This window comes from Eulemur rufifrons, chromosome 21 (assembly GCF_041146395.1).
Source record: "Eulemur rufifrons isolate Redbay chromosome 21, OSU_ERuf_1, whole genome shotgun sequence".
NCBI lineage: Eukaryota > Metazoa > Chordata > Mammalia > Primates > Lemuridae > Eulemur > Eulemur rufifrons.
Window position 1 is genome coordinate 3,902,690 of NC_091003.1, and position 24,202 is coordinate 3,926,891.

Genomic DNA, 24,202 nt, shown 5'->3' on the forward strand with positions numbered 1-24,202 from the left:
CTAACAAATACAAGCATGTGAGGAATTACAGTGACACAGTGATGAATGAGAAATGTTTCTGCCGCCAAAGGGTCCTCAGTCTAATGAAAGGACAGAGATGCTAGACTTGTATAGTTTAACTAGATGATTGTTAAAGCACCCCAAAGTTTGGTTTCGCACTTGAATGAATACTCTGTGAGGATTCACTCACATACATGCGGTTGTGAGTGCTGAATAAAATAGGAAAAATATATGATTTTTATTTAAAGCAGTGTTCCAGTTACGCTTTGCCTGAAGGCACAGCAAAATCCTCACCAAGATACTACCAGTATGGCGTCCACGCAGGTGTATGGCCCGGAGATGGCCAAGTGCCTTTCGATTAAAGGGGTCAGCTATCCTAGTGTGCAGTGCTCATTTCTGACGGAAGGGGGAGCTACTGGGACAGACTTTGGTTTAGTCATGAAGCCTGCAGCGCCCCCAAGTGGTTGTGGTTGGCCAAGCAACTCATGCTTTTACCTTTCTACCTCCAGAGGCTTGTTTACTCATCAGTAGTGGTTAATTTACTGTCCTCCCCAAAGGCCTTTTACTTTCTCCTTTTTCTGCCTAGAATAAGCTGCTCTTCAGTCCTGCAGCTGTATGAGTTTCCGCCTAAGCTGGAATTACTCCGTAACACCTATTGTAGCTAGCTGCAAGGTAGACCCTCTATTTCCTGCTGTGTCTAGTTAGGTCTAACGAACCCCGAAGAGGCTCTAACTGCTGCTTCCCTTATCTGCTGACCAAACACTTTGTTTTTCTCTGCATACACGCTGCCATTTCCTACCTTCCCTCACTCAAGCTGTTCCCTCTTTCTAAAATGCCACCACTCCCACCTCAACAAATGAAATCCTCATTCAAAGATTCCGCAAAGCCTTCCTCCACTGCCCCAACTGGAATTACCTGTCTTCCCTGAAATCTCATCGTTCTGTTTTGTACTGAGGCTCTGTCTTTATTCAAATAGCCTAGCTCTGTTCCTTTATTTGGTAATGTGCATTCGCTACATAACAGGAGTCATGGGAGACTGTCTGGTTGAGTAGGAAGGGTTTGGGATGGAAAATGCTGGAGAAGAGTTTGGCATATCTGAGGAACAGAAAGGAGACCGGCACAGCTGATGTGCAACCAGCAAGTGGGAAGGTGGGGCTGGAGGGTTTTCTACAAATACCAGACGCGCGGTGTGCAGTGAGGCCCCGACATCACCATTCAAAAAGGAACCTCCTAGCTGGCTGCTGTCATTAATCGGGGAGCTGCTTCACCTGAACTAGTACCAGGTAATTGTGTTGAGGAAGAGTGAGCTTCAAATCCATGAAAAAATAGCAAGTTTCATCACTGCTGGTTACTCCTTGGGATCTTATTTTTAGCCAGTGTTGTTTTTCATTAATCAAAGCTTTATTGGGCCCCTACTGCAAACTCAACCCGACTGGCCTAAACAATAGGGAAATATATTGTCTTTACAGCAAAGCATTCAGAGCTCTGGCCTCCTCCGAGTGTGGACTTTTCCCCAGGTTGTCAGCAAGATGGCTGAGCAGTCCAGACATCACGTGCTGACCTGACCGGGGAAGGGAAAGTGGCATCTCTTTCCTGTGACTTTTACTGAGATCAAGAAAACCTTTCCCAGAAGTTCTCTTAGCAGACTTGCCCTCATTGGCCAGAATTGAGCTAAATGCTCCACCACCCCCCCTTTTTTAAAATTTTAGACAGGGTCTTGCTCTGTCACCCGGGCTAGAGTGCAGTGGCATCATCATAGCTCACTGCAGCCTCCAAGTCCTGGGCTCAAGCGAACCTCTTGCCTCAGCCTCCCAAGTAGCTGGGCCAACAGGCACGCACCACCACACCTGGCTAATTTGTTCTTTTTTTTTTTTTGTAGAAATGAGATCTTCCTCTTGCTTAGGCTGGTCTCCAACTCCTGACCTCAAGCATCCTCCCGCCTTGATCTCCCAAAGTGCTAGCATTATAGGGGTGAGCTAGCACACCTGGCCTCATTCTTACTGTTATTGTTGAAACTATAGAATCTATTTGTAAAATTTAAAAATTTTTTCCACTTCTCTCCCTGCATTGATTTGGTTGAAAGAGAATGTCAATTTTTTTTTTTTTTTTTTCTTGAGACAGAGTCTCACTCTGTTGCCCGGGCTAGAGTGAGTGCCGTGGCGTCAGTCTAGCTCACAGCAACCTCAAACTCCTGGGCTTAAGCGATCCTACTGCCTCAGCCTCCTGAGTAGCTGGGACTACGCCACCATGCCCGGCTAATTTTTTTGTATATATGTATTTCAGTTGTCCATATAATTTCTTTTTTTTTTTTTTTTTTTTTTGAGACAGAGTCTCACTCTGTTGCCCAGGCTAGAGTGAGTGCCGTGGCGTTAGCCTAGCTCACAGCAACCTCAAACTCCTGAGCTCAAGCGATCCTCCTGTCTCAGCCTCCCGAGTAGCTGGGACTACAGGCATGCACCACCATGCCCGGCTAATTTTTTCTATATATATATTTTTAGCTGTCCATATAATTTCTTTCTATTTTTAGTAGAGATGGGGTCTCGCTCTTGCTAAGGCTGGTCTCGAACTCCTGAGCTCAAACGATCCGCCCACCTCGGCCTCCCAGAGAGCTAGGATTACAGGCGTGAGCCACCGCGCCCGGCCTGTCCATATAATTTCTTTCTATTTTTAGTAGAGACGGGGGTCTCACTCTTGCTCAGGCTGGTCTCGAACTCCTGACCTCGAGCGATCCTCCCGCCTCGGCCTCCCAGAGTGCTAGGATTACAGGCGTGAGCCACCGCGCCAGGCCGAGAATGTCAAATTTTTAGTTGTTCTAATCGCTGTTTTTCCTCTTGGGGTTAGAACACAAGTTTTGACAGGAAACAAAGATTAGGATGCATTTACTCTTCCTCAGAGACGGTCATAGAAAAACAGGACATACTTAGAAACTCTCAAGGGAATCTTAAAATGTGCAGAAAGCCCCAACCTCCAGGAAGTCAAGGCTGAAGCCCAGTAAGATTGGCTATGGCAGTTCTAACGCAGGCAGGAGGGAGCAGGAAGGTGTAGCTCTCGGCGTCTGAGAGCCAGTCTCGAAGGGCCAGCCTTTCCTTCCAAGCCCTGTGACAAGAGTCTGTTGTGCACGACTGTCTTGAGGAAGTCCACTTACCAGTTTCTCCTTGCCAGTATTTTTGGGGAGAATGCTTACAATTTCCACAAATCTGTGCTTGTGGTCACGGGGCACTCTGCCAGCGGACTGCCTCAGGGGGGTCTGCCCAGCGGCCCTCACGCTCTGTGCTGCTTCCGCCCCGGCTCTTCCCTGAGGACCAGCAGACGTGAGGGTAACGAAAGCAAAGTGCAATGTGAGAAATGGCAACTGCGCGCTGCAGGTATTAACGCTCCAGGGTCACGCTCCTCCCTTCCCCTGGGGGACTGTGACAGCCCAGACCTGCCACCCTCGCTTGGCCCTGAAAGGAAGCTAACGGGGGTGCTTAGAGCTGCAGCCCCCAAACCGGGAGCCAGGCTCCACCTCCTGCGGTGGAGCCACGTGTAAAGAGGAAAAAAAAAACCACGATTTAAGTCGCACCCAGATGACGTCATCACAACCGCTAGCGAGGCAATTCTGCCCACAGCAAAGACAAAGTTTACATTAGATTGCAGGAATTTTAGCTTCTTATTCTTCAAACATCATATCACAATAGAATTTGTCTTTTCTTTTGGGCCAGAACACTCACTGAAGTTTTTTTTTTTTTTCAGAATAAGAGTTGCCTTTCCCCAAACGATGAATTAGAAAAATGCTGAAAGCCTGAAAACAACAGCATTCTGACGCTTCTAGACAGCAGGCAAACACTTGTCCTTAGGCCACTGGCCAGCGCAGACAGTGGGGTGGCCCGCGGCTGACCCAGGCTACCACGGTCTTCTCCTGGGGGTGCCATTGCGCTTCCTGAACCAAGGGGACAGGGGAGGGTCCTTAAGGACCGTAGAGGGTCCCTGAGGCCGGAAGACCCGTGTCCTGATTGCTGTGTCAGCGAGCGCGGCACCTCCCGCACGCCCGTGTTCACTGGTCACTTACGAGTGTCAGCTGTTCCTAATTGTCACCCACGGCTGCATAACAAATCGCCCCCAAGCTGAGCAGCTGAATCGCACAGCTTCTGAGCATTAGGGATTTGAGCGCGGCTTAGTCACGTGGTTCCGGCTTGGGTCTCTCATGAAATCACAGTCTCCTGCGAAGGCCTGACTGGGCTGGAGGTTCTGCTGCCGTGGGGACTCCCTCCCGTGACCGCCAGGATGATGCTGACTGTTGGTACCCCTCCTCAGGGCTGCTTGGGTGACCTCACAACATGGCAGCTGTCTCCCCCCCCCCCCCCCCCCCCCCGCCCCAGAGTGATTCAAGCAAGCGCAAGGTGGAAGACGCCAGGACTTTTATGACCTAGCTTTGGAAGTCAAGCACCCAAGTTTCGACAATATCCCGTGGGTCACACAGGCCACCTCTGTTCATCGTGGGAGGACTGTACAGGGCAGGAACCAGGAGGTGGACATCGCTAGAGTCATCCTGGCGGTGGACACCACACCTGCATGGAGCTCCTGGTCGGTGATTATTGTCTGAACTCGTTCTGAATCAGTGAAGTCAGTTTCATGTCGTTTTGGTCTTTTAGCACATTCTTTCAAAGAGACATTACAAACTCCCAGCAGCAATTGCTTCTATTTTTAAAATATCTTGTTTGACACCCAATGCATTTTTACTTTATATATTTTATGTAGTTTTTTATATTAGAGAAACTTCACTGTTTTTAATATACTGCTGCTCTTCTTACACAGAATGGAAAGGCTGAAATCCAGCCTTTAGAGGCAAAGAAAAGCCTTACATTTCTAAATAATATTAATACTGTAAAATAGGCAATAAAACAGTGATCTATGAAATGAACAATTAGGAATAAATTACATTATTATTCAGATAAAGGTTGAGGAAAGTGAACAAAAATACTAATGATAACTTTTTGTATGCAGTAAACTTACGTAGTTTTTAAAAAATAAAAACAACTTCTGATGCATACTACCCTCTGAATAGGATTTCATCAGAATTCATTTTTCTTTCTTTCTAGGGCCGTATTATCAATGAGATTCCGTATGTCCAGTTGCTAAGGTTTATAAAGCTTTTTAAAGACATACCAAATTGCCTGAAAGGCCGGGTGCAGTGGCTCACGCCTGTAATCCTAGCACCCTGGGAGGCTGAGGCAGGAGGATTGCTTGAGCCCAGGAGTTTGAGGTTGCTGTGAGCTAGGCTGACACCATAGCATTCTAGCCCGGGCAATAGAGGGAGACTCTGACTCAAAAAAAAAAAAAAAAAAGCTTGAAAATGAAAAAATGAATTGTATCTAACATATGAAAATTACAAAATTGAATTTAAATATTTTGATATCTATAAAAAGTAACACATAAACTGCTACCCACCTTAACTCTATGTAGGGAATTGTGTTTAAAGCTAGTACATTTTAACGTATGATAGGATATGAAATGTTTACCATTTTGCTGTGGAATCCAAAGTAAAGATGTCTAGGGCCTACAAAGGTCCTAAAATGGTCCCACTCTTAATTTTCTTTTCTTTTCTTTTCAAGGAATGTATTTGAAAATGGATTGGACTTTTCTTCAAATGTTTCCAGGCCAAAGAAGAAATCTGAAGGTTTCTAGAATAAATCATCTGTGGCATCCACATGTTAATTCCAGCCTAAAAGGATGAAAAGTATTATAATTACCGGACAGATCACTTTAGACCCTGCTGTTTCTCCTTTTTGCCAACTATGGGATGTCGTCTTTCATGGGCTTCTTATCAGTAAGTACTTCCCCAAATAATATGGCAGAGACATCCTTAAATGATTTCTACTGGGCTCCTAATTTGTTTGAAAAGAAAACTAGATTAAGAACCATATTCCTGTATTAAGCATGGAACTATTAATGGAGACAGAAGCCAAATATTGTTTCCTACCTTGAGACAGGTATATTGCATAGATCTGAACAATCAGTAGACTGACAGGTTTTTACGATCAAAGGCTTTCAGTGAGTAATAAGGGACGCTTTTAAGTAAGTCATAAATTAATGCAGTACCAATAAATAATAGTAATAAATTATTTGTGTCAAGCCTCACCCACACCACCGGAAAAAGTTGGTTTCTGTCTTGCAGAGAGGTCTGTGATATGAGTGTCTTTGTTTCCACATTTAAGCCACGTGGCTCTTTGACTGCCTTCTGTGAAAGCACCTAAATTTTTTTTTTTTTTTTTTTTTGAGACAGAGTCTCGCTTTGTTGCCTGGGCTAGAGTGAGTGACGTGGCGTCAGCCTAGCTCACAGCAACCTCAAACTCCTGGGCTTAAATGATCCTACTGCCTCAGCCTCCCGAGTAGCTGGGACTACAGGCATGCGCCACCATGCCTGGCTAATTTTTTCTGTATATTTTTAGTTGTCTGGCTAATTTCTTTCTATTTTTAGTAGAGATGGGGTCTCGCTCTTGCTCAGGCTGGTCTTGAACTACTGACCTCAAGCGATCCTCCCGCCTCGGCCTCCCAGAGTGCTAGGATTACAGGCGTGAGCCACTGCGCCGGCCCGGCACCTAAATTTTTACTATGCAAAAGAGAAGCATTGGGCCTATAAGCAGAACTGAAGTAGTTGAAATTTCCACATTGGTGCACCAACTGGAATTAGACTAAATGATAGTATGTGGATTAGAAGTGCTTTTGGCTACAGGAAACAGAAATATCAAACCCTAGAGGTTTACACAGAGGCGTGTTAGCTTTCTCACATAAGTCTGGGTGTCAGCAGTCCAGACTCTGTTGTCAGGGTGTGATTCTCTTGCCCTTTCCCTCATAGTCACAAGACTATTGCCACAGCTCCATAGGTCACATCTGTATTCAAAGCAGGCAGAAGGGAGAAGGAGTGGGGTCAGCCACATCGGTCTCTTTTATGAAGAAAATAGGCCGGGCGCGGTGGCTCACGCCTGTAATCCTAGCACTCTGGGAGGCCGAGGCGGGTGGATCGCTCAAGGTCAGGAGTTCGAGACCAGCCTGAGCGAGACCCCGTCTCTACTAAAAATAGAAAGACATTATATGGACAACTAAAAATCTATATAGAAAAAATTAGCCGGGCATGGTGGCGCATGCCTGTAGTCCCAGCTACTCGGGAGGCTGAGGCAGTAGGATCGCTTAAGCCGAGGAGTCTGAGGTTGCTGTGAGCTAAGCTGACGCCACGGCACTCACTCTAGCCTGGGCAACAAAGTGAGACTCTGTCTCAAAAAAAAAAAATAAAAGAAAATAAAAACGTTCACTGACTTGCCTCAGGTCTCATTGGTGAGTCCTGGGCCAAGTGGCCTTCAACAGTGGCAGTGGAGACGGCACAACAGGGAACAGGGTTTCTGTGATTGGTTTTAGACCAAGGTTTCTCAGACTTGTGGAAATTGACATATTGGCCTGGATGACTCTGTTAAGGGGGCTGTCCCGTGCATTGGGGATGTGTAACAGCATCCCTTACCTCTACCCACTAAATGCCAATAGCTCTTAATTTCAACAACCGAAGATGTCTCCAGGCATGGCAAAATTTTCCCTCCTTGAAAACCACTGGTTTAGACCAATCATATTCATTTCTGGAAGCTGGATATATTGCTACCTTGGGAAAAAAATAGAATTCCATTAGCAAAGGAAGAAGAGGGCCCTGAGTATGCGGGTGGGCAGCGGAAGCAGCAGTGATGAAACCTAAGGACCCCATTTTTTTTTTTTTGAGATGAGGTCTCGCTCTGTCGCCCGGGCTAAAGTGCAGTGGCATCATCACAGCTCACTGCAACCTCTAACTCCTGGGCTCAAGTGATCCTCTTGCCTCAGCCTCTCGAGTAGCTGGGCCTATAGGTGACACTTATTTTTGGTCTGCCACCTGGATAAAGTTCAATGCACGTATATTTAAACCAGTGGTTCTTAAAGTGGAGTGTTGCCGCAAGAGGCCACCATGGGACTTGTTAAACATGCAAATACGTCGGCCTCCTCCCCAGAGAGCCTGATTCAGCGAGAATCCTCTGCAAACCTCTGCTGTGACACGTGGCTGCAGCCGGGTGGCACCTGAAAGAAGCAGAGATTGGAAGGAGCGTGTTAGCTCAGCTTTCAAATGTCTCAGACGTAGGCGCCTGCGAAGCTCCTGGGGGCTGCCAGCCACCCTGCAAGCTGACGCCTTGTCTTTTTAACACAGCCAATTTGCCCCTAGTCGTGGGTCATTATCGTGAATGACACAGGCCTCCGAGTAGCGCTTCGTGTCACTTTTCCATGGCCTGTGCCTTGTTGCCTGTAAAGGCGAATTCTGCTGTAGACCTGCATGTCTAGTGACAAGTCAGAGAAAATCGTTTTGGCCAGGGGTTGAGTCTGGGAGGCAAGTCCGCCGTGTTTATTAAGCGGGCATTGCTTCTAAAGCCTGTCACTGCTTTGCTGAACAGAATTAAAAGCATCCTTCTTGTTAGAATTAAAACAACTATTTTTAGAAAATAATGCATGTGCATGTGAATGATTAAAACTGGAATAGAATAAAAGGAAAGTTTTTCTCTTCTTTTCCTCCTTGCCCTCGGTTTCCTTCGCCACTGTTCCTAGTTTCATGTATATTTCATAGTCTGTTGCATTCCAGAGACTGTTTTTTTTTGTTTTTTGAGATAGAGTCTCCCTCTGTTGCCCAGGCTAGAGTGAGTGTCGTGGTGTCAGCCTAGCTCACAGCAACCTCAAACTCCTGGGCTGAAGGGATCCTCCTGCCTCAGCCTCCCGAGTAGCTGGGACTACAGGCATGTGCCACTATGCCCGGCTAATTTTCTTTTTCTTTCTTTAATATATATATATTTTTAGTTGGCCAGCTAATTTCTTTCTATTTTTAGTAGAGATGGGGGGGAGGGGGGTGTCTCACTCTTGCTCAGGCTGGTCTTGAACTCCTGAGCTCCAGCGATCCACCCGCCTGGGCCTCCCAGAGTGCTAGGATTATAGGCATGAGCCACCGTGCCTGGCCTGTCGGGAGACTGTTTACAAGCCCTTTTCTCCTGCATAAATAGAAGCATCCGACAGACGCTCTTCCTACCTTGCCTTTTTTTGCTTAAGAATATAGTTTGAGAATTTAAAAAATTCCATATATATCTGTCTTCTTGTTCCCAGCTGCAAAATCTTCTATTGTGTAGAGCTGCACTAACGTGGTAGCCACTAATCACACATGGATATTTAAATTTAAAAATATATATATTTCATTTTTTAGAGCCAAGGTCTCGCTACGTTGCCCAGGCTAGCGTGCAGTGGCTGTTCACAGGTGCAATCCCAGCTGACTGCAGCCTGGAACGCCTGGGCTCAGGTGATCCTCCCGCCTCAGCACCCACCGAGTAGCTGGGGCTACAGGTGCATGCCATCTCACCAGGCTAAATTTAAATTAATTAAAATGAAATAAAGTTAATTCCTCAGTTGTACTAGCCACATTTCACGTGCTCAGTAGAAACAAGTGACTGGAGCCATCGTACCGCATGGTGCAGATAAAGACCACTTTCATCATTCCAGAAAGTTCTGTCGGACAGTGCTGGTGTCCATGGACCGTACGCTAGCTAAGCAATCCCTACTGTTGGATATTCAGGTTGCTTATTTTGCTGCTATAACAGATCTTTGACCCCGTGTGCATATGTTGATATATCTGAAAGATAAACTTCTCAAAGTGAACCTACTGGGTCAAAGGCCATATGCGTTTTACATTTACACAGCCTTTGTGGAATGCCCCTCCAAAGAGGTCACACAAATTTACACTTCTGCCGACAACCCTCAACAATTCCCGTTTCCCTGTCCCCTAGCCAACACAAAGCACTTCTCAAACATTGATTTTTGCTTATCTGCTAGGTGAATAATAGTATCTCGTGACAGGTTCACTTTAACAATCATTTTAAGTGTCTCTGAACACAATAAGGACCTCATTAGTTATTCCACTTGACAAAGTCACTTCGTGAAAACACTGCTTGAAGCCCTTGGTATCTCAGCTGGGGACTTTGCCCTCCAGGAGGGCATTTCGTGTTTGTCTGGTTGCTTCATCTGTCACTTGTGCTCAACTGTGAGTTGCTAATTATTAGCCATGGTGGATGCAGGGAGAGACAGAACTCGATATGGAATGCCAAAAGCGATGACAAACTGTAAGGGTGGCTGTCACTTTTTAAAAAAAAAAAATGTGTTTCTCTTCGGTAGCTTAGTTCTAAAGTCATCGTGCAGCTTGGTCATGTAACCGCCCCTTATCCTCAGTGATTGGTGGGCTGATTTGCTCTTGGAATCTACGATTTATGCAGCAGCAGAGACACAACACTGGTGACTCAGCTGAACCAGTGACATCTAGAATAACTACAGTGTACCCATGGTCGTGGCAGCACTAGTCCAATAGCCAGAAGGTGCGAACCCAAATGCCCACCGCTGGGTGGATGAATAGACGGAATGTGGCCCACCCACACGGTGGAGTATCATTCAGCCTTAAAAAGGAAGGAGATGCTGACGCAGGCCGTGACATGGATGGACCTTGAGGACATTACACGAAGTGAAATAAGCCAGTCACAAAAGAACAAGTACCATGTGATTCTCGTTATAGGATGTCCCCACAGTAGTCAGAAGGTAGAGTGGTGGGTGCCAGGGGCTGGGGGCGGGATGGGGAGTCGGTGTTTAACGGGTGCAGTTTCAGTTCCGCAAGACGGGAAAGTTCTGTGATTGGCGGCGATGGTCGCACAACAGCGTGCGTGTGCTTAGCACCGCCGAACGGTACGCTGCAAACGGGTGACATGGTTCAAGCATTAGGTGCATGGTGGCAAGACATGGAAAATGTTTAGAGAATAGGTGGGGAGACAGAAAGTAGCTGCTGAGTCTTGCATTTAAGGAGATTCTGAGATGTTGCCTAACCGCCTAACCGCTGCTGGCTTCCCGGCACACGGAAGGTTCCTGTGCACACGCTCGCGGGCGCCACGGTGGGTTTGGGGGCTGCAGAGGGCCCTGGTGAAAGGTTACAAGATGGAAGTTGAGAGCCCGGATGCTCTCCTAGCTCTGCAGGGGTGCGTGGGCACCCCGCTTCTCTCCAAGGCTGCTGCAAAACCTGCAGCGGCGCGAGGGGGTGACTCACTCCCAGCCGGTCGCGGAGCATCGCCCAGAGGACGCGCGCAAGTCGCACTTCTAGGTGGCACCCCATGTCCTCCCCTCCCCTCCCTCCCTTCCTCCCTTTCCTCCTTCCTTTTAAAAATTGTGGTAAAATACGCATGACATAAAATTCACCACTTCGACCGTTTCGAAGGGTACAGTTCAGCAGCGTTTAGGACATGCACAATGTTGTGCGACCGCCACTCTGTCGAGTCCCAGAACATTTCCACCACCCCAAAGGCAACTCTGCACCCACTAGTAGTCGCTCCCCATCCTTCCCTGTCCCCAGCCCCTGGCAACCACCAGCTGGCCTTCTGTCGCTGTGGATCGGCTACTCCGGACGTTTCGGACGCGTAGAACCGTCCACTCCGCAGCCTTCTGTGTCCGGGGTCCTTGGCTCAGCGTGACGTTCTCGGCTCAGCCTTGAAGAACGTGTCATCGCCTGGTTGCTTTCTGTGGCTGAGTCACATTCCAGTGTGTGGACAGGGCACGTCTGGTTTACCCATTCATCTGGGGCTGGATATTTGACCAGTTTCCCACGTAGATTTTTAAACGGTTAAAGCGGTGCATTTCGTGTGCTGCGCATTTTTGCCTGTCGCCGCTGTGTACGGCGCCGCTGCGCGCATGCGCGGACAGGTGAGGCTCGGGCGCGCGTTCTCGGCCCTCCCGGGCGCGCGCGGGGCCTGGACCGCGCCACCCTGCGCCACCCTGCGCAGCGCCCTGAGGACTCGCCCGGCGGCTTGCGTCCCCTTCCCTTTTGAGTTTGTTGAGCAGAACTACTCAGTTTAAACACTTTCAGCCCAGATTTGTGTCCCTTCCACTCTCCGCAACGCACCCGGGGTGGCCTTCAAACGTCCACCTGATCCCTGCCCCTTGCGGCTTAAACCTCTCCAGCGGCCCTTTCCGGAGCGCCCAGAGAAAACGTTAACACGACTTCCTCCCCCGGCCCCTACTCAGGACTAGCGTCACAGTCCCTTCCTCAGTGAGACTCTGAGATTGTCGTATCTGCTGTCTCTCTCACAGAGTCGCTGTCTTCTGCGTGACCCTGATTTTGTGTCATTCTCATTGCAGTCTGAGCAGCTGGAAGGATGCTAGCTGACCACCGCCTGCGAGGCCTGGCTGCTCTGGGCCCGCCCCCCTCTCTGCCCGCCTCTGGCGCCGCCCTCCCTCTCACCCGCTTGCCAACGGCTCCTGCCACAGGCCCTTTGCACCTGCTGCTCCCCTGCGCGCAATGCTCTGCTCTCACTGGTGACTTCTCTATCATTCAGGGTTTTTTTCTTTTTTGAGACAGAGTCTGGCTTTGTTGCCTGGGCTAGAGTGAGTGCCGTGGCGTCGGCCTAGCTCACAGCAACCTCCAACTCCTGGGCTCAAGTGATCCTCCTGCCTCAGCCTCCCGAGCAGCTGGGACTACAGGCATGAGCCACCATGCCCAGCTAATTTTTTGTCTCTATTTTTAGTTTACTGGCTAATTTTTTTTCTATTTTTAGTAGAGACGAGGTCTCGCTCTTGCTTAGGCTGGTCGTCAATTTCTGACTTCAAGCGATCCTTCCGCCTTGGCTGCCCAGAGTGCTGGGATTACAGGCATGAGCCACCGCGCCAAGCCACCATTCTACTTTCTATCATTACAAATTTGACTATTCTAGGTGTCTCATAAATCATACCGTATTTATTTTTTATGACTGGCTTATTTTGCTTAGCACAATATGCTCAAGGTTCATTCATCTTGTAGCTTGTGACAGGATTTCATTCCTTTTTGAAGGCTGAATAATATTCCATCATATGTATACATCACATTTCATTTGTCCATTTGTGCAGCAGTGGACATTTGGATCCATTGCTTTGGGTCCATGCTGTGATGAACACGAGGGAGCAAATGCCTCTTGGAGACTTTGCTTTCAATTCTTTTGGATGCAGACTTAGAAGGGGGCTGCTGAATCCTGCGGTCATTCTCCTTAGTTTTTTGATGAACCTCCGCACTGTTTTCCACAATGGCTGCACCATTTTATATTCCCATCAACTGTGCCCAAGGATCCCTGTTCCCTACATTCCCACCAACACTGGTTATTTTTTGTGTTTTTGACTGTAGCCATCCTGATGTGCATGAGGTGACGTCTCACTGTGGTTTCAGTTTGCAGTTTTCTGATGATGAGTGACATTGTGCATCTTTCCATTTGCTTCTTGGCCATTTCTATAGCATCTTTGGAGAAATGTCTATGCAAGTCTCTTGCCCATTTTTAAGTTGGGTTATTTGTTGTTGTTGAATTGTGAGAACTCTTTATATATTCTGGACGTTACCCCTTATCAGACATATAAATTGCAAATATTTCTCCCATTCTACAGGTTGTCTTTTCCCTCTGTTGATTGTGTCCCTTGATGTGGAATAGGCTCTACCTTTTTTTTTTTTTTTGAGACAGAGTCTCACTCTGTTGCCCGGGCTAGAGTGAGTGTCGTGGCGTCAGTCTAGCTCACAGCAACCTCAAACTCCTGGGCTTAAGCGATCCTACTGCCTCAGCCTCCCGAGTAGCTGGGACTACAGGCATGTGCCACCATGCCCGGCTAATTTTTTGTATATATATATTTTAGTTGTCCATATAATTTCTTTCTATTTTTAGTAGAGACGGGGTCTCACTCTTGCTCAGGCTGGGGCTCTACCTTTTTATGGAGAAATGTCAAAGAATTCATGGATGTTTTAAAGCTATCACTGCATAAAAGGGGTTCTGGCAAAAAGTAAGTCTTCCCCTGTCCTGACTGCTCTCCCCAGAGGCAGGCTCTGTTACTAGTTTCTGCGTGCCTTCCAGAGAGTTCTGATGTAAAGTTTCCATAGAAGATTGTGCAGAGTTTGTTTTTATGCAAAATGGGTCTGGAAATGAACCTGGCCTGTGATGATCTCTGAGGCCTCCATACCCATGTTGGCGACACAGGGAGTTGGAGGGGACAGTTCCTAAAGACCCTACTTTCCAGCTCTGTCGTGGGGGAACACGGGCCGCGCACTCCTTGGGCCTCCTCCCACCCAGGTTCCGAAGTTTCTGTCTTGACGTGAAAGGTCATTTCCTAAAGGAGGCTGTTTGCTCCGAACAGCGCCAGAGTCGCAGTTCTGTGGGGACACGACAGTTCTTGTTTTGTTCCCCTTAAAGAAGAACTCAATTCCTCTTGTCAGCATCACGCTGGGCAAAACTCTAATTTCAGTTCTTTATTTTTCAGAAATTCCAAAGAATGTGAAATGAGGTGACAGGAAGGGCCCAAACTGCTGCCCTGGTGAGACTCTTCCACTGAAGTTCATGTCCATAGGGTACAGCTGTGGATGGCGGGGAGGCCTAAGGTAGGATGGTGTGGGGGGGATTTCTGATTCTTCTCCAGTGGCCGTTCCCCTTTCCCCCTTAGTGTTAGAGTCCCGAAAGCTCAGACGGGCATGTGGCTGCCTGGCTAGAGCTGATGTTTTCCGGCTTGCACCGAAGCTAGGTGTGACCTCGGAGTTATGTCCTGGCCTATAAGATACAAGCAGGCATCACGGGACACTTCTAGGGCACATGGTTGGAGAGGAAGCTTGTCGTCCTTGTCTCTTCCCGGCTCCCTTTGAGCTGGGACGTGGCCAGGGCTGAGGAAGCCAGCGCTGACCCTGGCGGGGGGCAGGACAGGGAGGCAGCCCGTGGCTGGGCCCTGAGTGGCCACGTAGAGCAGGGTCTCCTCCCACCTTCCTGGACCAGCAGCCACTCCGTGCTGTGAAGGGAGCGGGGAACACGTCTCTAGTGTGTCAGAGCCACTGTAATTTCCGGTCCTTGAGCAGCTTCACTTACACCCCGACACGGGGGGGCTTTCTCCCTTAAACAACTTTGATTCTGACTTTCTGTTTGGTGGCTTTCACTGAAATAGAAGCTCCATGAGAACAGGAACTGTGCCTTCTTGGTGACCGTCATATCCCAGCCCCTACCGCTGCCAGGTGGTGTAGCCGGATGACGATGGTTTGCAGTCGGCAGCGTGCCTTCTGACTCGCTGGGTCGTGGATTAACTAAAAATGCAGGTTTCTCAGCGTCTCACCCCAAGCCTGCTGAACCAATCTTGGACCTGGCTATACGTAGATACCTTTGCTTACAATGAGAGAAAGGATCCCATTTCCAACAGCAACCTCAATGACAAAATAGTTAGCCACAAACTTCCCAAGAAAGGTGGAGGATACAGATGTAAAAAGCTTCAAAATTCTACCGTTACAAAAGGAGACTTGGATTAGCGGCAAGACAGTCTTTGTTCCTAGAGGGGAAGACTCAGATTTGGAAAGATGTCAGAGCTCCTTAAATTTAACCAGAAATCCGCGCAATCCCAAGTAAAATACCAACTTGGGATTTTGAGAGAGATTTTTCAAAGGAAACTTGGGACTTTGAGAAAACAGTGCCAAAGTTCACCAAGAAAAATGAATGTGCGAGAATTGCCAAGAAAATTCTGGAAATGAAGAATAATGAAGCGAGACTAGCTTTACCAAATATTTTAATTAACGATAAAGCTAGAGTATTAGAAACAGTTGGCCTTACAGAAGAAACAGGCAGGCTGAGCAATGTCCAAAGAGAGAAGAACCCAGACAAGGACCAAGTGTGTAGAAGAGCCGGTGTGTGAAAACTGGTTGCTTCAGCCCAGGGCAAAGGGTTGGAGATACATTGGCTTGGGGTGACCGGCCCTTTCCCTGTTCCATAGCTGAAAACAGATTAATTCCAAATAAAACAAAGATTTAAAAATAAAAACACCTATACAACACTGGAAAAGAATGTGGATTTAAAGAAAATCCTTGATCTGGAAGACTTCTGAATATGACCTGTGTATATTTAAAAATACATATATATATATATATATATATATATATGTGCACATACATATACTATATGTATTTAAAATCTTTACATGAGTGGTTTTATACTTTGCATTATACTGAGGACATATTACAAGGCATTATAATATCATGCACGGACCAGATCCTAGGCCCAGGGAGAGGCCTGCACAGCCCTCCTGGGCAGACAGAACTGCGTTGTGAGGGACCGGGGGTGAGGAATGGCCGCCAGGCAGACCCGGCTGCTGGAGGCGAGTGTGGAGTGGAGTTTTAGAGGCTTTAAGCTCTCAGAAATTATGCTTCTCCTCCCCAAAGATGTGCAGTGGTCCCCGCTTATCCAAGGTTTTGCTTTCTGTAGTTTTAGTCAACTGTGGTCTGAAAATACTACATACAGTAAGATATTTTAAGGGAGGGAGGGAGGGAGAGAGAGAGACAGGGAGGGAGAGAGGTACCACATTCATGTAACTTTCATTACAGTATATTATTAAATTAGTCTACTTTATTATTAGTTATTGTGGTTAATCTCTTACTGTGCCTGAATTATAAATCGAATTTTATCGTAGGGTCTGGGCGAATGGCTCATGCCTATAATCCCAGCACTTTGGGAGGTCGAGACAGGAGGATTGCTCAAGGCCAGGAGTTCAAGACCAGACTAGGCAATAGTGAGACCTTGTCACTACCAAAAAGAAATTATTTGGGTGTGGTGGTATGAACGTGTGGTCCCAGCTACTCGGGAGGCCGAGGCAGGAGGATCGCTTGAGCCCAGGAGTTGGAGGTTGCAGTGAGCTATGATGGCACCACTGCACTCCAGCCCATGGGACAGAGCAAGACCCTCTCTCTTAAAAAAAAAAACAAACAAAAAAAACCAGACAGTGGTGACCTGGATCAGCAGTTCTCAGAGTGTGGTCCCTGGACCAGCAGTAGCAGCGTCCCCTGTGCGCTGGCTAGAAATGTGGGATTCTCAGACCTGTCCACACCTACAGATCCACACCTGCAGAAGGAGGTGCCCTGGGGGTTGGCCCGGCCATCTGGGTTTCGCAAGCCCACCCCGTGGCTCTGGGCTAAGCTAAGCTAAGGTGGCGAAGAGGGAGCATTGGTCCCCTGGGGCTGCCGTAACAAAGCGCCACAGACTGGGTGGCTCAGGGCCACGGAAACTACAGTTCCGGAGGCCGGAGTGTGCCGGGGCCTCGTTCCCTCTGAAGCCTCTAGTGGAGGGTCCTGCCCTGCCTCTGCCGATTCTGATGGCTCCCGCGGTCCTGGGCCTTCATCAGCTTGCAGGCTGTCACTCCAGTCTCTGCCTCAGTGGTCACAAGGCGGTCTCCTCTCTGTGACAAGATTCACCTCTTCGTATAAGGACACCCACCTAATCCAGTCTGCCCTCCTCTTAATTATACCTGCAGAGACCCTATTCCCAGACGAGGCACATTTGCAGGTCCGGGGTTGGAGCAGGGTTCTGCCCACTGCCCACGGGCAGAAGTGGAGCAAGTGGATTGAGGAAACATCATCTCACGTTAGTGATTAGCCTGGGGTGGGTGTGACGGGAGAGGAAGTGGAATGAAGAGGAAAAGAATTCAAAGCCCTGCTATTGTTGCACAAATCACAAAGCATGGAGTAAAATGCTGGTGTCTTTTTCCTGTCTGAATGAGCTCCCTTGGGATAATATTTCAGGAACTTTATTCTAAGGTCTTGGTAAACACATTGCTGAAAGGAACTTCTTGCCTGAAGACCTTAGTCACTTCCCTGTGGGGTGGGGCTGGGGAGGGAGCAGAGAAAGAGGCCCCCCCTTCCCGTGCATGCACCTAGCCTTGCTGTGGGTCGCATTAACCCCAGCTCCGGGCAGCACTTTATTTTTGATTATTTTTTTTTAATATGAAGAGTGGGGAGTGAGAAGGGAGTTCAGCTTCCTCTTTTTTTTTTTTTTTTTTTTTTTGAGACAGGGTCTTACTGTAATGCCCTGGGTAGAATGCAGTGGGGTCATCACAGCTCAGTGCAGCCTCCAACTCCTGGGCTCAAGCGATCCTCCTGCCTCAGCCTCCTGAGTAGCTGGGATTATGGTGTGCGCCACCACGCCTGGCTAGTTTTTCTATTTTTAGTAGAGACGGGGTCTCGCTCTTGCTCAGGCTAGTCTCCAACTCCTGAGCTCAAGCGATCCTCCTGCCTCAGCCTCCCAGAGTGCTAGGATTGCAGGTGTGAGCCACCGCGCCCGGCCCATTCATCCATTGATTCCACAAACCATCAGGCCCGGCACTGGTGCCGGGGACACAGCTGTGAGGACAGCCAGGGTCTTTGCTGTTGTGATGCTTCTGTATAGAAGCAGGGAGGAAACAGCAAAAAACCCGGCCGGATACTGCCAGGATGTGACGAACATCAAACAGGACAGCACCACAAAGAGCATCGCTTTAGATGGCTTGGTCAGGGGAGGCCTCTCCCGGGAGATGACAGTGGCGCTGCTCCTCGAAGGAGCCTCCGTGGAGACCTTTTAAATATGAAGAGCGTTTAAAGCAGGGGCACAGCACGTGCCAAGGTCCTGCGGTGGGCATAAGTGGAATGAGTTGGAAGATTTGCAAGCAGCTAGGGTGGCTGCCTCTCAGGGAGCGAGGGAGAGGGAGGTGGGGAGGGGGACCTTGTGGGCCCCAGAGAAGGATCTGGAGTTTACGCCTGTGCCAGGGAAGCCAACATTGGAGTTTAAGCAGGAAGTAATACGATCCCATTCACTTTGAATAAAGGTCCACGGTGTGACCTCCGTAATGTACCCTCCTTGAAGCAGATTCTTTTCCCTGAGAGCGTTTTTCTCAGGTGTCATTGCAGACTCTTTGGCATGAGAGCATTATCTTTGTCCCCACCGGTCTGTCACCTCTATGAGGCCATGGCTAATGCACACCTGTGTCCCCCTTTCCCCATAGGAAACGTTCAGGCAACACAGTCTGCCAAATGCCCCTGTGAGTGAGGGTCCAGTCTCTGCTCTAACAGGAGCCTTGGTGGCCTCAGCTGTGCCCAGAAAGGTGCCTGTGTCCTCTGTGTTCCAAGGGATAATTCTGGAACCTGCCTCTCTGTGGGTTCCAGCCGCCCCTGCCACACAGCTCAGCCTGGAGCTTAAGAACAGCTTCCCCCTCAGGAAAGAAACGGGCAGCTCTGCTGTTCTGCGTTGAATGAAAAGTTTTTAAAAGGGCAAGAGCACGTCCTTTGTACCCAGGTTGGGTCGAGATTGCTGCTTTTGCCTGGCCACACAGGGGCTGTCTTCTTGCTCCGATATTGTTGAGGGGTGTCCCTGGGCCTTGGGGGGCTCGAGGCAGAGGAGGTTGGTGTTGGAGAGGGCAGTTTTCTAGGCGGGAAGGAAAACGTTGCTCTGGGAGGAAACTTGGCAGCATAGACGGGGCCCTGCTGCAAGTCAAGCTGTTTTGTTAGGACGAAGCATGAAAACTTGGCTTTCATTTGAAACGCCGGTGTGTGTCAGGCCCACACACGGGGAGAGGTGAAGTGGTTCTCTTGACTTAGGACATGAAGCCCGAAAACTCAGCTCAAATTCCAATAAACCGGAGCTCGTAAACTCCGGGCTTGGGAACAAAAGCCCAAAGAAAGAGGGAGGGAGGAGACTCAGACTGTGGGCCTTTTGTGGACTTTCAGATACTTTCTTGAAAGTGGCTGCCACAATCACGCCCCTGTCACATTCCACACTGCAGTTCCTCGAACACGCAAAGTTCACTCCTACCTCAGGGCCTTTGCACGTGCTGTGCCCTCTGCCTGGATCTTCCCATGGTTGGCTCTTCTTTGTTCGGTTCTCCACTAAGTGTTCCCTTCCCGGAGCAGAAGCCCCACCCGCACTCACTCTCCGTCGAACCACTCTGTTTTGTTTCTTTCTCAGCCTTTAACGTTACCTGAAATTATTGCATTTGCTTTTCCCTGGGCCGACCTGTGTGTCTGTCTGCACCCCCCGGAGCGCGCCCCTGGAGAAGAAAGGCTCAGGGTCTGCGGTGCCCAGCAGGCCCTGCATACAGCAGGCGCTCGGGAAACACGTGCCGGCTGGAGAAACCAACGAAACTGTTGACTGCGGCCGCTGGCCCCGCCCCAGAGCGTTTCCTATCTGCCTCCATTAGATGCTTGTGGCTGACGGTACTGGAAAGCCCCGAGCCGCGAGGTCCAGCAATAAGACATTTATTATTTCCACACGAGGGGAGGGCCTGACTCGGGGCAGCTTCAGGGCCCCCAGCTCTGGGGACGGACGGCATCACGGAGAAGCCAGGCTCTCCTTGCGTCTGTCGGCTGCAGCGCACGGTCGCCACGGTCACGGCTCTCCAGGTGGGCCACATCCAACAGAGCTGCAGGAAGCATCTCCTCCCTGTGCCCTTTTTTATCAGCCGAGGAAGCCTGTCCTAGAATTCCCCAAGCACCGCCCCCGCCACCCATCTTACTGGCCACAGCTGGGTCATGTGCCCACCCCCTGAGCCAATCAGAGTTGGCGTTACCAGATTGGCTTAGAATAATCAGGGTGTTCTCCCCACCGGGAGTCAGGGGCCCCCTTTTCTGAGCACCCCTGGCTGCCGGGAGGAGGGTGGACCCGCTGCCTTCAGGAAGGGAATGAATCTTGGCAAGGTGACCAATGCGTCCATCATCGTACATGCTCAGTTTCATCCTCACGGAAACCCTCTAAGGTGTCATTTATTCCCTTTGGCGCATCTGGCGCCGGACCCCTGAGTGGGTCATCTTTTCACACCCCCCTTAGGCAACGCTCATTTTCCATAATAAAATGATCGTCATAATTAATAATTGCGATAATCAGAAATCACTGTTTTGTTGATGCCTTCTTTAGTTTTAAAACAAAAAGAGGAATAAATTTCTATTTTAAAGATAGATATTTATTCAAATTTACCAAAATTGGGTGTGTGTGTGCATGTATAGGGGCATTTGGAGTTTCCCGAACTAAACTCCACATAGAATATAATATTTATTAAAAGGTAACCAATACAATTGTGCTAATTTGAAGCTTATGTATGTATTACTAAAACGCAACCACAGCAATTCTTTTGTTTTAATTTCAGAGTGTTACCGGGGTGCGAGTGTTTTGGTTACGTGGATTGCTTCTGTACTGCTTGAGACACCGTTGTAAGTGTGACCATCACCCAGATAATAGTGTACATTGTGCCCCTCAGGTATGATTTCACCCATCCCCTAACCACAGGAATTTCTTAGCACAAGGATTGGCAAACTTTTTCCATAAAGTGCCAGGTCATAAATATTTTAGTCTTTTTGGGCCACAGGGTCTGTGTCGAAACTACTCGGCTCCGCCATTGCAGCGTGAACGCAGCCATGAACTACGCATAATGAACGGGCATGGCCGTGTTCCAATAAAACTTTATCCCCAGAAGCAGGCTGGGGGCCAGGGCTGGCCTGTGGGCTGCAGTCTGCCAGCTCCTGGTTTGGAAGAACTTAGACCAATAGGAGATTGTTTCAGGGGGAATGTTGAGCACTGACATTTTTTGCAGTTGCTGGCACATGGTGATAATGAGACTGACTTTGCGCGGGTTTCATGACTGCTAAATTCATTACAGGCCGGGCTCTGGGGGCTGCAGCCGCCATCCCACCCTCGGCACCCCCACCTCTCGTTCCCCTTCACGGGGAGCACCCAGGCCTCGGGGGGGTGAAACACCTGTTCAGAAATCCAGGCTCTGTTGCCCAGAGCTGGATCTCCTGGGCGCCCCTTCCAGTAGCCCCTCTGCCCACCCCCCTGCACGGTGGGAGCTTCTCTGGGGACAGACTCCGAGTTTTAGTCCGCGTCGCTCGGGGAAGCTGACAGGGCTCCTGTCCCACTTGCCACAACTTTTCCTTCTGGCCCAGGACAGGGCCGGGAAGCGAGAAAGTCCCTAGGGGTGGGCTGGGTGACAGTTTGGGGGCCCCCAGGCCTCTCACTTCCCGTCTGGAAGCGGCAGAGAATTCCAGAAGGCATGTTGGTACCTGGACCCGCTTGCCCTCCTGAGCCTTCCCCGCCCACTTCTTATCTGCCGCCTCCCTGGTTCTCGATCAAAGAGCGACTCTCAAGTTGCTTCCTCATTACTGAGTTTCCCTCAAGTCTCCAGAGAAGTTTCTGGAAGCTTTGACCCCAAAACCTGACCTTTGTGGGGACTCCTGTCCTCTGTCAGCCTCAGCCTGTGGTTGCTGTGTAGTTTGTTGGCTTTTACCGTCTGAACCATTTGTAAGTGTGCAGTTCGGTGGCAGCAAGTACCCTGAGTTCCTGTGCAACCATCGCCAGCCCCATCCCAGAACTTTCTCGTCTCGCAAAACCGAAACCCACACCCAGTATCAGTAACTTCCCACTGCCCCTCTCCCCAGCCCCGGCACCCCCCGTTCTACTCTCAGTCTCTGTCAGTCTGACGACTCTGGGGACCTCCTGTAAGTGGAATCGCACAGTATTTGTCCTTTTGTGTCTGGCTTATGTCGTGCAACACAATGTCCTCGAGGATCATCCTCGTAGCCTGTGTCAGAATTTCCTTCCTTTTTCAGGCCGAGTAATATTCCATGCGTGGACCGACCCCATCTTGTTTGTCCATCACCTGTTGACGGGCGCGTGTTCGCCCACCTTTTGGCCGCTGTGAGTGGCGCTGCTGTAGCTCTCCAAGTCCCGCTTTCGTTCCTTTTGGGTGTAGGCCCCGAAGCGAAATTCCCGCATCACGTGGTAATTCTCTGTTTAATTTTTTGAAGACCCTCTGTACTGTTTTCCCCAGCAGTGGCCGTCCCGTCAGCGGTGCCCAGGGTTCCATCTCTCCACTTCCTCCCCAATACTGGTTATTTTCTAGTTTTTTGATAGTAGCCGTCCTAATGGGTATGAGGTGGCATCTCACGGTGACTTTGATTTCTGTTTCCTTCCGATTAGTGATATTGTGGCTCAGCCTAAGTCTGCCTTCGTGGGCCCCTTACACACCCCTCCCCTACCTCCTATCAGCTCGGCTGAGGGCCAGACAGGCAAGTGAGGGCCTGGTCTCTGTGGGCATCAGCTCTCCCATCTGTGAAATGGGAACGGGGGTGACAGCACACACCTCACAGGGTGACATGAAGATTTGGTAAGTTAACCATCTGGAGCCCTTAGAATGGTGCCTGGCACATAGTAAGTGCTCAGTAAATTCCAGCTGTGTATAGCCCAGGGATGGGCGAAACCGGGCGAGTTCTATGAAACAGCAGCGATGAGTTCAGGAGAAGGGCTCTGGGTCACAGATGGGGTGATTAAAGTTTGCTATCTTTGTTTTTTCCCTTGGTATCACCAATTCCTGCAGGGACAAAGCTGTTGATCTCTTGGAGGCTCTACAGTGTCACTTCTGCCACATTCTGTTGGTCGAAACAGGTCACAGTGTCAGCCCAGACTGCAGGGCAGGGGAAATAGACTCCCAGCAGGAGGAGTAACAAAGGACTGGTGGCTGTTTTTAACCTACCCCGCAGGGAGGAAGTGGGGGCGTCATATCTCATTTTCCCTCTCTCTCCCTTTTTAGATCCCCCACCGCCCGCCCGCCAAGTCCAGCAAGAAAGCAGAGGGCCGGGGAGGCTGCTGACATGGTTCCCGAGGGTCACCTCTCTGGAGAGGAAGGTCAGGTGGAGAAGCAGAGGCTGGTTCTTGGGGGAGAGGACGTTCTCACACAGTGCCCCACTCCAGGCTCTTCTGGAACCCCCCATTTCTCCTTTATTGTGCCATCCGTAGTTACAGACCTCTGGGTTATTCTTCAAAACTGTGAGCTCCAAGGCCGGGACACGCCTGCTTTGCCCACCACAGGCCCCCGTGCCCAGCGCTGTGCCCGGAGCAGGGCAGACGCCCGGGGAGTGCTTGTCAGCGGTGAGTCTTTCCCGAAATGACCCAACCTGGATTTCTTCTCCGCGTTGCCCCTCACATCCAACCCCCCTGCCGGGGCTCGGGGTCCCACATCTCTCTCAGATCTGTCCAATTCCCCCTGGCTCCCCCAGCCCAAGTCACTGCAGCCCAGGTGGCCCAGGACCACTGCCTCATCCTGGCTGTGCTGTGCTTTCTACTCGACTTCTAAGCAGCAGCCAGAGACAGAGAGTTTGATTTAGAAAAAAAAAGAAACAGACACAAACGTAGAGAAAATCATACCATGAACCCCCATATAGCCATATTTTGGATTCAACAATTAACAACTTTTTTTCTTTCTTTCTTTTTTTTTTTTGAGACAGAGTCTCGCTTTGTTGCCCGGGCTAGAGTGAGTGCCGTGGCGTCAGCCTAACTCACAGCAACCTCAAACTCCTGGGCTTAAGCGATCCTCCTGCCTCAGC

The 24,202-nt window shown here is 49.5% G+C and overlaps 2 long non-coding RNA genes across 2 annotated transcripts; one reads left to right on the forward strand and one right to left on the reverse strand.

Annotated features, from left to right (window-relative positions):
* Window positions 1–5,365: 5,365 nt before the first annotated feature.
* On the reverse strand, window positions 5,366–11,726 carry LOC138401494 (uncharacterized). Its single transcript, XR_011236526.1, has 3 exons — window positions 10,567–11,726; window positions 7,987–8,070; window positions 5,366–5,701 (listed from the first exon to the last, which is right to left on the reverse strand). It is a non-coding gene; the product is annotated as an uncharacterized lncRNA (long non-coding RNA).
* LOC138401495 (uncharacterized) lies at window positions 10,133–23,992 on the forward strand. Its single transcript, XR_011236527.1, has 5 exons — window positions 10,133–10,608; window positions 14,323–14,440; window positions 20,971–21,034; window positions 22,430–22,601; window positions 23,410–23,992. It is a non-coding gene; the product is annotated as an uncharacterized lncRNA (long non-coding RNA).
* The last annotated feature ends 210 nt before the right edge of the window (window positions 23,993–24,202 follow it).